The 12,412-nt window shown below is 43.0% G+C and overlaps 1 protein-coding gene across 1 annotated transcript in view; it reads left to right on the plus strand.

Annotated features, from left to right (window-relative positions):
• MSN (moesin) overlaps positions 1-12,412 on the plus strand; it is a 77,418-nt gene that overhangs the window by 435 nt on the left and 64,571 nt on the right. The gene's annotated exons all lie outside the window — the stretch shown is intronic.

Below are 12,412 nucleotides of genomic sequence, written 5' to 3' on the forward strand. Positions count from 1 at the left end.
CTCAGATTCCAGTTTCCGGCGTGTGGGATGAGGCAGTAGGGAAGGTTCCTTGGGGACCCCGAGGTCTCCTCTTGCTCCTGATGGTCTGTGGGGGCAGGGGAGAGAAACAGTTCTTTCAGTTGAGGAATTGGCGCCTTTCTGGGGACAAGGCTGCTTTGGTCAGGAGAGGCCATGGGAAAGGTGTAGGAAGTGCAGTGGGCTGATCCAGCACCCTCTTTCACCTTTCTCATAGTCTCCCCTGGAGGCTCCATATGTTTTCCACTATTAGAGGAGAGTTGGTGGAGGAGAGAGTTGTGGAGGGAGTCATCAGAGGCTGTTTGCTTCCACCCAGGATCACTAATACTTCACTTGGAGGAGGAGGTCTACTTTACTTCCTAGGGTGGAAGACTGGTTTCTTCTCTCTACCTACAGATTCTTGCCCTTCCCATTGCTTAATGGCTTTCTGTCTCCTTCTATTCCATCCAGATTGTTCTGTGAGGTGTGGATTCTCCCCCATAGGGCCACACCTTTCTAGAATGGTGGTAGCTTCTACCATTTGATCTCCACCCGGCTGGCTGTTATGAGAAGAGCAGAAGCCTCCTGGGAGTGGGGCCTAGGGAGGCCGGATGCCCAGAAGGGAGGGGCATGGGAGGGGTGTGCCTGAATAATGAGTCCTGCTTGCTTTTGTGCAAGTCATACCAAGAGGCTTCTGGGGCCCTTCTCTTGTTCAGGAAGGCCTAGTGACCACCCTGGCTTGCGTCCCTGAGTCCAAGAAGCTTGTGCTTTGCGACCCCTCTCCCTAGAGGACTGTCTGAGACTTGTAGTGCTGAGATAGTGACTAGTAGCCCTGAGAAGGTCCGAGGGTCCCTGGAGGAGAAAAGTGGGGGGCTGGTTCTTTGGGTGTATGCTGAATTTGGTTGCCACGTTGCTATAGTCCAGCCTTTTTGCCAAGTCATTCTTGCCTTTTCAGAACCCTATTAAAAACAACAAGTTTTCAACAAGCATGTGCTTCTACATTCTCTCTTTTTAAAATTGCTCATGGTTTTATGACATGGAGTTTTCCCCCCTCCCCCAGTACACATAAAGTGACAGAGAACGGTTTTGAAAAGAGAAAGGGGAAAAAAAAGCCCACTGCTTCTGCCAACACAGAGGATTATAAAGATCCTTCCAGGAGACTCTTTTTCAGTTTATCTCTCTGTGGGTGGTGTTACCTAAATAGATGGGTGGATCTCTGAAAACAGACTTTGCCCCATGATCTCTCTTCACTACTGGCATCTTTCATCCTCAACTCTAAAATATCACACCTTGAAATGCAACTTGATGGGCCTGGAAATTGTCTCAAAGTTGCCTTAACCATTCCATCTCAGTCAGAAGTGGCGAAGAAGATAGCCTGGTGATGATCCTTTTCCTGGGCTTGGAGAGAGGCTGGAGAATGAGCTGTTTGAGGTCAGGCCTAGGGTACTGAAGGTACCTGAATACTGAAGGTATTTTTATGCAGATTGACTGAAACTTGAATCAAATTGGAAGGAGAGGGCTGAATTTGGATAGTCTGAAAGCTTTGGAGAATTTTCCATGCTGTTCAGTTCAAGGAATAGTCAACTTTTAGGAGAAACAACTATATATACATGCCTATTAAGACCATAGAATCTTGACCTGAAAAGGACCTCTGAGACTCTCTAGTACAACTTTCCTCCTCTCTCCACTCCTCTATTTCTCTTTTAACTAATGAGGATATTGGGCTTACAGAAAGGAACCTAAGAGTACATGGTGACATAACCAAGACTGGGGCCCAGACTTTAGATGCTTATCTCAAGGACCCTCTATTCTGCCTCAGTGACTAGGTTCTTTTTTTTAATATTTTTTTAAAGTTTTTTTAATTCTATTCATTTGATAGAGAGAGAGAGAGAGATCACAAGTAGGCGGAGAGGCAGGCAGAGGGTGGGGGGAAGCGGCTCCTCCACTGAGCAGAAAGCCCGATGCAGTGCTCAATCCCAGGACCCTAAGATCACGACCCATGCCGAAGGCAGAGGCTTAACCCACTGAGCCTCCCAGGTGCCCCGTGACTAGGTTCTTGAAGTTGAGTCCTCTCTCCTGCCCAAAGCAAACTGTCCCTTGTCCTTAGGACTTTCTGGTCCTCAGATAAAAGGAGGTAGATAATTCAGACATAGTGACATTGGCATTTGGTGTTCTCCTGTTGAGAGCTGGGGGTTTCACAAGGTGCCCCCTGTTACTTTTCTCATTCCTCATCCCAATGCTGAGGCATCCAGGAGCATATACTAGTTCACTGCATGCCAGCTAGTAACTTTAATGGAGGAAGAAAATTCCCTATTTGCCGCTCCTCCTTCACTACTTAGGCTATTAAGCTATTTCTGGATTATGACAGATAGGGAAGAGTAGTGGAAAAATCAAATCCGTTCATTCGTATGAACTATGTCTACAGTCTGTCCAGAGTTGGTTTTACTTTTACAGCCAATTGTCTCCCTTAGTCAGCCCAACCTCTGTTAAGTCTGTTAAAACATGCTTCTCTGTACCCTCTTCCTGCCAATTCTTGGATTCTGCTTCTAGTTGCCAGTTTCCTAAGTCTGCCAAAATGAAGAAGCTTATTAACTGGCATTTATACTTTCTGCTAAGACGGTTGTTAAAAACAAAAACCAAAAAACAACTTTCCCCTTCTCTGCCCCCTTTAAATTTTTTTTAGGTCACAAAGTCTTTGGGAGTTTTTGATCTCCAAAAAGAGATTGTTTTGAATTTTCAAGGTTTTCTTGAGTTTTTGGGTTGTTAGAGTTGAAAAGGCTCTTCACAACTGTCAAGTCTAACACTTCTAATTGTACAGAGGGGGGAAACTGAGGCCCACAGATAAGGAGGGCCTGACCTAGAATAATATAGCATGTCAGTAGCCAAGCCAGGACTTGAAATTAAGTCTTTTCAGTTTGCTGAATTTTTAACCCTAGATCAGCAGGTCAGGGGGAAGGTGATCAAATGATTGTTGATAGGACCTTCCATTTGAGCAGATGTAGAGTCCACCTCCTTAAAGTATTTGAAGGCTTCTGGATCTGCATTCAGCTAAACTTTCAGGGACTGTGTGAACTGTTTATTCTCCTGCCATTCCTAGCATTGCTTGAGCCACTCGAGTGGCACTAAAATGGTACTTTGTGAATAGAAGGCAGAATCTCATTCTTTTAACTGTTGAACCAATCCTGCCTACAGACTTCAGGGTGGGGCAAAGGATTAGGAATGGAGGTTCTATGTGAGAGAGGGCTGCTCTGGATCCTGCATCTCTCTACCTCTTTATTTCTCCAGTTCATTTGGCCCTTTGTGGAAGCCTAGATGACAGAGCAGGAACCATCTTGGGTATTTCCTTTAGGCTGTTCTTGAATAGCCCTTTGGGCAGAGAGGTGCTGGTGGGGCAGGAGGAAACTTGAAGGTATCAACTAATCTGTACTTAGTTTTATAGAGGGGAAAGTTTCTCTGTAAGTGGATGACAGAGGCAGTACTGACCACTACTCTGCTAACTCTCCATTATTATCTAGCTGCCTATAACAATAGCTTTGTTTTAATGGTGTTATTTTTACTTTTTTCTCTTCTGCCTCTTAGGAGAGTGCTTTCCTGGATGGTGAAGTGATATTTAGTGGTCATCCATCTGGTCTATATCGCTGACTCTAAATCCAATTCTATAGATGACAGCTATACTTAATTCTGAACTCTATTCTGCTAGTGTTGCTTGGCAACAGTCTATATAGGCTCCTCTGTATCTTCTTGGGAGTCCCCCTCACTGGAATTTCCAGACTCATGGTCCCCAGAGAGGAGAATATTTGGCTACCCACAAAACCAGGGTTGGGCCTTTAATGGCTAGAGTTGATGAAAATTGGCATTATTACAGGTTGGAAACAGTGTGTTTCTGATTTTTCAAAGATAGAACTGAGTTTATCACGTACATCTTTCCCAACTCACAGTATTCTCTCTGCTACCACACCCCACTCTTCTGTCTCCCCCGAAAAAAGAATACAAAGGTCGTCTCCTTTGGACCAGTCTAGTGGTCAAGAGGAGAGTCAAGCTGGAGCATTGAGTCAGATACAGAGAGGTCAGAACTCAAAATTGAAGAAGGCAAAGAGAAAGCAGTAATGGGGTGAGGAGTGAGCAGGAAGAGAAAACAGTCATTCTGGGGCCCCAGAAAAACTGAGTCACCCACTGACTGAAACCTGCTACAGCAGAAGCTATTTAGGGGAACTCCACTGCAGCCATCTTGTTAATTTAATCACCACAGAACCAATTCTCTGGAAGTCTGTGTCGCCTTGGTGAATAGAGTCATTCTTCCAAGACAGGCAAGTTAGTGAGAGACCACTAACTTAGTAACTGGGAAATCCAAATTCTGCTTTCCAACTTCATGTGATCCTGAACAAGATGACCGACTCCTCTAGCTATGAATACACAAAAGAAATAACCCCTATCCATACAGACTTTAAGGAGAATTGAGGCCCAGTCTCAAGCAAGAAAATGTGGCTAGTCTCATCTCTTCTTCCCTTCCACACATACATCTGTTTTCTACCACTCATTGCAAACAAAGCAAAAAACATTTACCTTCCTGGTAAGTGTTACAAACAGTCCCAAAGGCACTTACAGAGCCTGAGCCATCTCCATATAACCTTTGAGGTCAGTTCTACACACTCAGAAAGAATTGCTCTTCCCATTACCATATTAACACTACAGTCAAGTCACCCCCAGCAAAGATGTAGGAAACACTGAGCACCCTGAACCAAGTGTCATTTAGAAGGCAGACCTTAAAAGTTCCTCCCCAGGGGCACCAGGGTGGCTCAGTCAGGTGGGCATCTGACACTTGATTTCAGCGCGGGTCACGTTTTCATAAATTAAAAAAAAAAAAAAAACCCTCCTCCCCTACACTGGGGACCAGCCAACTTGGGTTTTAGTCCCAACCTTATTACCATTTACTCATACCACTTTCTTCCCTTTTCTGACCTTTGCTGTCCCCATCTAAAACATAAAGGTAGAACTAAATGTTTAAGGCCAGGTCATTTGCTCTGTGGTTCATGCCAGTGTTTCTGTTAGAGCTACTAATGAAACAAACCAACTCCCAAGCTAGAAACTCCATTCTGAAGTCAACACCCAGGAAAAAACAGTACTCCAGTGGCGCCTGGGTGGCTCAGATGGTTGGGCCTCTGCTTTCGGCTCAGGTCCTGGGATCGAGTCCCACAATGGGCTCCCTGTTCATCAGGCCTGCTTCTCCCTCTCCCTCTGCTGCTCCCCCTGCTTCAGCTCTGTCTGTCAAATAAATAAATAAAATCTTAAAAAAAAAAACCAACAGTACTCCAGAGGTGTAGGGGGAAAAAGAAAATACTTTCTAGCAAGTGCTGATGAACTGTGTATTCTCAGCAAAGCCTAGTGCACTGCCTGGTATAGAAGGCACTCAAATTTTGAGGAAAAAAATGTCTGAAGGAAAAAACAGAAATGGGAGGCTTGAAATTGTATCATCAAGGCTCTCAAGGATATCAGTACTGGAAAAGTCCCTAAGTGTCCTTGTTACTTTTACAATTCCTTCATGACAAATTGGAGAGACTGAGAGCCTAAATATTGTCTAAATATTTACTTCATTTGGATCACTGTATTGAGGACAGGGAAGATGTTCTTCTTACATGGAAAGAGAAGAAGAAAAATTCTTGGGTCAGTGTTATTTGCCAGTTTCCAAATCAATGGAGTCCTGAGCTACCCTTCAAGTGACTATTCCTATACCACAAATCCAAACCTGGAACTGAAAAGTTTTTCAGCTCTATCAAGCATGAAATTGGAGGGATGAATAGCAAAGCCAGCCTATCATGACAAGACCACCCTGTTCCATGACTTAGGAGAACATTATGGTACTAGCATTAGTACTTTGGTGGAAGTAGTTGCTGCTGTGGCAGATATTTGAATTCAGACTGGAATCTCCTGGCCTCAACCCCTCACTACTCACCTCTAGGTGTTGTAGACCAAGCCTAAGGCAGGTAGATAGCTAAAAAAAAAAAAGACTTTTCAGGACTTCATAGAAAGGTAGCATAGAGTAGTGGGGAAAACACAGCTTCTGGAACCAGACTGCTTAGACTCAAATCCCAGCTCTGACCAATTAGTTGTGCAGCCTTGGGAAATTTACTTACCTTGTGTGCCTCATTTTCCTCAACTGTGAAGTGAAGATAATAGTAGTACCTATTTCATAGGGTTGTTCTGAGGCTTAAATGAGGCAATTTTTGTAAAGTGCTTGGAACTGTGCCTAGCATCTAGTAAGTTAGATGCAAATGTTTATTATGATTACTTATGGAACTGAACTATTATATGCCCAACCCTGTGCCAGGTATAAGATGGGTAAGAAAGAAAGCAGGCAGTTGTATTCTCACCATTTATTGAGTGTTTACTAGGTACTGTTTACTATAAGAGAAACAAATATGTGAATGGAGTATATAACAGCTGCCTTCATAGATCTACTATTTAATTGGAGATTTGGAGCTAACTCACTTAAAAACATTTTGACAAAAATAAATTTTACATGACATTCTCTATAGATTTTGAGAAAAAGGGGGTTTAATGGGACATGAACAGGGCTTTGAAGGAAGTGTATACTTGGGAGCAGTGGCTGTTCTGAGTGGGAGAGTGATGTGGTTTTGGCACATGGACATAAACCCTAGTCCATTGCTCTCTTGAAAGTGATTTTGGGGGCTTCTGAGTGGCTCAGTTGTTTAGGTATATGTCTTCAGCTCAGGTCATGACCCCAGGGTTCTGGGATTAAGCCCTGAATTGAGCTCCCTGATCAGTGGGGTGTCTGCTTCTCTCTCTCTCTCCCCCATCTCATGCTTATACTCTTTCTCAAATAAATAAATAAAATCTTAAAAAAAAAGAAAGTGAGTTTGTCTGAAATGAAGAAGCATTGAGGTGTTTCAAGGACAGTGACAGAGTACTTGTACGCATAGACCAAGTTATGCTTTATAAGGTCAGTTAGAGCCAATAGTTCTGAAGGAGTTTGTTGGGGAAGACTTCACCTTGATTTTTCTAGAATTGGGTGAATTAACTGAAATAAATATTATTGTCTTTGTTGCCCATGTAGATATTTTGTGTGGCAGAGTATCAGTCAGGGCCTAATGAGGCAGAAAAGTTGAGATGTAGGCATTTGGTCTCACAAAACAAAGTATAATCCCAAGAAATCCATTCCTAGATGTGTATTTCGGAGGTGACAGGGGTCAGGGCCTAGAAGGGAGAACAATGCATACCTCTCAGGTTTGGCCAACATTTCCTTCCCTCTCTTTAGTACCGGACTCCCTTAAATACCTGGGAAAGGGGGTGCCAGGGTGTCACAGTCAGTTAAATTTCCGACTTGGTTTTGGCTCAGGTTGTGATCGCAGGTTTATGAGATCAGGCCCCACGTGGGGATCCTTGCTTAGTGCGGAGTCTGCTTGAGATTCTCTCTCCCTCTGCCCCTCCTGCTCGTGCTCTCTCTCCCTAAAATAAATACATAAATCTTAAAAACAATATCTGGGAAGGATCAAGGCTTTATTTTTCTCCAGTGTAGTGTTTAGATAAGGTTCCTGATTTTGCTGTCTTGGTCTAATCTGCCCCCTACCACTCCTTATCATATCCCCACCCCACTGTCCTTTTCCAGAAATCTCAGCCTGAGAGTTTAGATGAAGTACATACACCAAGAGGTTCTTATCTGTTATAATCTTTGACTGAGCTTGACTAATCTGAGGTATGAAGTTGTAGGACAGGGGTCAAGGTAATAGTGTCATCTATTTGAGTGTCATCAGTTAAGTTGTAGAAACCTTTGCGATCTTTGAGGATGTTTTTAAAATGCTTTATTTATTTATTTATTTTAGAGATGGGGAGGCATGAGCGGGGGTGGGGGAGGCCAAGGGAGAAAGAGAGAGAGAATCTCAAGCGGATTCTGCACTGAGGCTGGAGCCCACTGGGGAGCTCAATCTCATGACCCTGAGATCATGACTTGAGCCAGAATCAAGAGTTAGACACTTAACAGACTGGGCAACCCAGGCATCCCACTATCTTCAAGGGCAGATATGCCTGGGAGATTAATAACTCAGAAGTTCCCATGCAGAGAACAAAAGTCACTTAACCTCTTTGCCCTTGAAATTTTCTTTTCTCTAACATGAAACTGTCAATAATAACAAAAATATGTAACCAGAGTAGATTAGAGCCCTCTTTCTCAGGTTTCTTACTCCTCTTGGCACCTGGACTGTGGTGGATCTAGAATATGCTTAGTGAGAACATCTGGCATTTTGCTTCAGAGTTACACTATTATACCTCTCTGTTGGTACTTGAAAAGCTGCTCCAGCAGAGCCTGAGGGTGGGCCTGGGGAAAACCTCTTTTGGTTCTTTCTCTTTGACATAGCCTGGGCATTTTCCTAAGGTTGGGAGTTTGCCTCCTGGCCTTAAGCCAGTTGCCAGAGGAAACCAATGACTAAATGCTTCCTTCCTGTGACATCAGCTTTTGGAACCTTTCCTGATGATTCCCTACCAGTCAAGTATGCCTTATTTGGTTATTTTCTCCCCCTTCAAGTGCCCTTTACTACCTCAACTAGTCCCCTGTTCTTTTTTGCTATAGGGAATGCCTTTCTCAAGTTTATGTAATGCCACCTGCAAACTTTTCTTTTTTTCCCTAGTATAGGGCTTGCTTAGAGTGGGTGGTTGAGGCTCTTGGATGGAGGTGGGGGAGAGGTGGGAGAGAAGAGAGAACGATGGGAGAGCTCTGGAATAACTGTGATTTCTGCCTTCATTTCTTTCCAACCTTTTTTTTTTTTTCAATCTCTGCAGGCTCTTTTGACCCAGTCTGGTCGCCCCTGTTGCTTCTTTCTTTGATCTCTGACAGCCTAGGGGTAGTCTTGCTTCACCTAAAAAGGCTCAGAGTGTTGGGGTAGAGCGGGGTCATCCTGGCCCTCTCAGCATGTTAAACTATTCCTTTGGAGTAGGTAAAGACTTCCAGTTAATAAATTCTTTGTGTGCCCTTTGTATGCATAAGCTTATGACTTGGCTCTCCTGAGTCGAATGGGTCTGATGTCCCTCTGCCTCCCATCCTCAGTTCTGAGTTGTCTAGCCCTAGGTTAAAAGAGCTGAACTTTTTGACATTTAAAGCTTGACATACTTGTCTGGATGGTTTTTTTCTTAATGCTTTTTAATAGAAATGGGGCAATGAAAAAAATAGTGTACTTAAAAAGGGTATCTGCTTCTTAGTCTCTGCCTGTGTGACCTTGAGCAAGTCATTTCTGTGGGCTATAGTCTTAATATCTGTATAAAGAGAACATTGGCTTTTCCTGAAATTCTTACTATTTGTGCCCAATCTTTAAGATCATAGTGAGGCTTCTTGGAAAGAGTGTAACAAAACAGAGAGCAGTGACTATTTGGAGAAGTTGCCCTTTCTTTATATGACACTGGGGACATTATTTTTGCCCCCAATTATCCATGTGTAAGTAACCCTCTTTATTTAAGTGAGCTCTGCGTAGACTAGGTTTTGGATCCACCTACCCCAGAACTCACTGTGGGCATCCTGGCTTGGAGAGACAACTGTTGGCTAAGTGCCTTGGGTGGGGCCTTGGAGTCCAGCCTGCAAACCACAATTGCTGGCTATTTTAGGTCGTTGGTGACTCCAAGAAGAATAGAAGACCCTGGAATTGGTCATTGTTCCACCAGGGAAGGGGGAGACTAAGAAACAAACCAAAACTGAATGCAAATGAGATTTGACTTCCTTTACTCCCTTCCTCCACAACATCCCTCTTCTTAGGGCTATGAAGTTGCTTTTGGCCAAGTCTTAAATTGCCAAGGTCCCCTTCCTTTTCCTCTGTCTGAGTCACTGATATCTATGTTGCCCTTGCATGGGGAGGGCTAGGTGATGTGGGCTTGGGAGGAATTTCTAAGGGAGATTGCCGCACGCCTGGTGTTAAGCCTTCAACTGGTCCTGTATTTTGCGAATATAGCTTTCTTTGGTGTTAGACCTGTGGATCAAAATAGAGTGATTTCTGAATTTCCCATCAAGGCCTAATGGGCTGATGGGGCATAAGCAAGTTCCTAGAAATGATGTGGTCTTGGCTGGATTTGTTTTCACCCATCTTCTTCTTCCTCTTTACTGACATTTTGTATAGTTATTATTTATGAATCAAGGATATAGTTCAACCACCTAGGAGTTGGCCATGAATTTGATCTTCACTTACCCTGAGTTCCCTGTAGGGAGGTTATAATAGAAGTATTCTTGGTGTTTGTCTTCCTTTGTTTGGGAACAAGTTCCTAGACAGCTTAACCAAAGAAGACTTAGTTGGATAGAGCTAGATAGTGCTTTTGGGTGAAAGATTCTTTCTCAAAATTGGACTGAAATACCCTCTAGGCTGTGTAGGAGCTTTCTGCTGGGTACAGCCACCTTGCTGTCAGCCTTTCCTTTCTAGAGACCTCTCAGTTGGTAGAGTAGAATGACTGTTCATGAAGGAGAATAAGCAAGCAGGTGGATGAGTGAGAAGGGGAGAAGGAAAGAGGAGTCAAATGGAAGAAGAGTAGTTATTTTTGTATTTCCCCTTTTAAAAAAAATTTTATATTTTTTTTAATTTCATTGTTCCAGAATTCATTGTTTATACACCACACCCACTGTTTCATGCAATACGTGCCCTCCATAATAACCACCACCAGGCTCACCCAACTTCCCACCCCCCAAACCCTCAGTTTGTTCCTCAAAGTGACAGTCTCTCATGGTTCATTTCCCCCTCCCATTTCCCCCAACTCCTTTCTCCTCTCCATCTCCCCATGTCCTCTGTGTTATTCCTTATGCTCCACAAGTAAGTGAAACCATATGATAATTGACTCTCTCTGCTTGATTTATTTCACTCAGCATAATCTCTTCTAGTCCCGTCCGTGTTGATACAAAAGTTGGGTATTCATCCTTTCTGATAGAGGCATAATACTCCGTAGTGTATATGGACCACGTCTTTCTTATCCATTCGTCTGTTGAAGGGCATCTTGGTTCTTTCCACAGTTTGGTGACCGTGGCCATTGCTGCTATGAACATTGGGGTACAGGTGGCTCTTCATTTCACTACATCTGTATCTTTGGGGTAAACACCCAGTAGTGCAATTGCAAGGTCATAGGGTAGCTCTATTTTTAATTTGTTAAGGAATCTCCACACTGTTTTCCAAAGTGGCTGCACCAACTTGCATTCCCACCAACAGTGCAAGAGGGTTCCCCTTTCTCCACATCCTCTCCAACACATGTTGTTTCCTGTCTTGTTAATTTTGGCCATTCTAACTGGTGTAAGGTGGTATCTCAGTGTGGTTTTGATTTGAATCTCCCTGTAGCTAGTGATGGCGAACATTTTTTCATGTGTCTGTTAGCCATTATATTTCCCCTTTTTATAAAATGCAACATGATATATGACAGAGTTTAGTAAGTCGAGAAATCTTCCATTAAACCTACCATTTAACATAGTAATTATTATTTATTTATATTTCTTGTCATAGCTAATATAATAATTTCCCATGGTGCAGTCATTATATATATAAAAGAGTACTACTACTTTATCCTTACTAAATATATCACTAAAAACTTAAGTAAATGCTGCTTAGTTTTCGAAAATGAACACTTTCATGGTTTTATAAAATTCTATCCAGTGGCTATGACATAATTTACTATTACTCTTTTAAGAGTCATTTAGATTACTCCCAGCATTTGCCAGTATTTATAACGCTGCAGTGAATGTGAGGAAGAGAAAATCTAAACCTTTTAGCATGGTATATATAGAAAACCATTTGATGCCTGGATCCATCCTAGCTTACTTTCTGGGCTTACCTCCCCACATGTATGCTATACTATGGCTTTGTGGGATCAAGGTTTTCTAAGTAAGCCATACCTTTTATACTTTTCAGCTCTAGCATATGTCTTCCCTTTCAGTTTGAAATCTCAAGTGTGTCTTCTTCACCTCCCTGCACTCCATGTCACCTCCACTGGAAGCTTTCTTTAATACTCCTAGGTAGTATTCATTGTACCAGCCTCTGTGTGTGGACTGAACTTCCTTTATAAGAACTTCTGTTATGATACTTAACATGTGGTGTTGCAACCATCTAGGCTCCCAGACTTTGTCCTTCAGTAAACTCATGGACTTGAAAGTTTCTAACTACTCTGCCTCAAGAGGGGGCTCTTGCCCAGGTGGAGGTGGTTAGGGATGGACAGGTCTTTGAAGAATGTGGCAGACATAGAGAGAGAGAAGCAGCAATAATGTATGCAAGGGATCCAAGAGTGTTGAATTAGAACCTGGTAGGACATACAAGACACTAGTAATAGAAAAAAAAATACGCCTTGGAGGAGGGAAAGATAATTAGCACCTATAGGGCAGAGAGGCTCCTTGAGAGAGTTTTGTTGGCCCTGACCCACCAGTGCAAACTTCTTAAACATTCCAGATCTCAGTTTC

This window comes from Meles meles, chromosome X (assembly GCF_922984935.1).
Source record: "Meles meles chromosome X, mMelMel3.1 paternal haplotype, whole genome shotgun sequence".
Lineage (NCBI taxonomy): Eukaryota > Metazoa > Chordata > Mammalia > Carnivora > Mustelidae > Meles > Meles meles.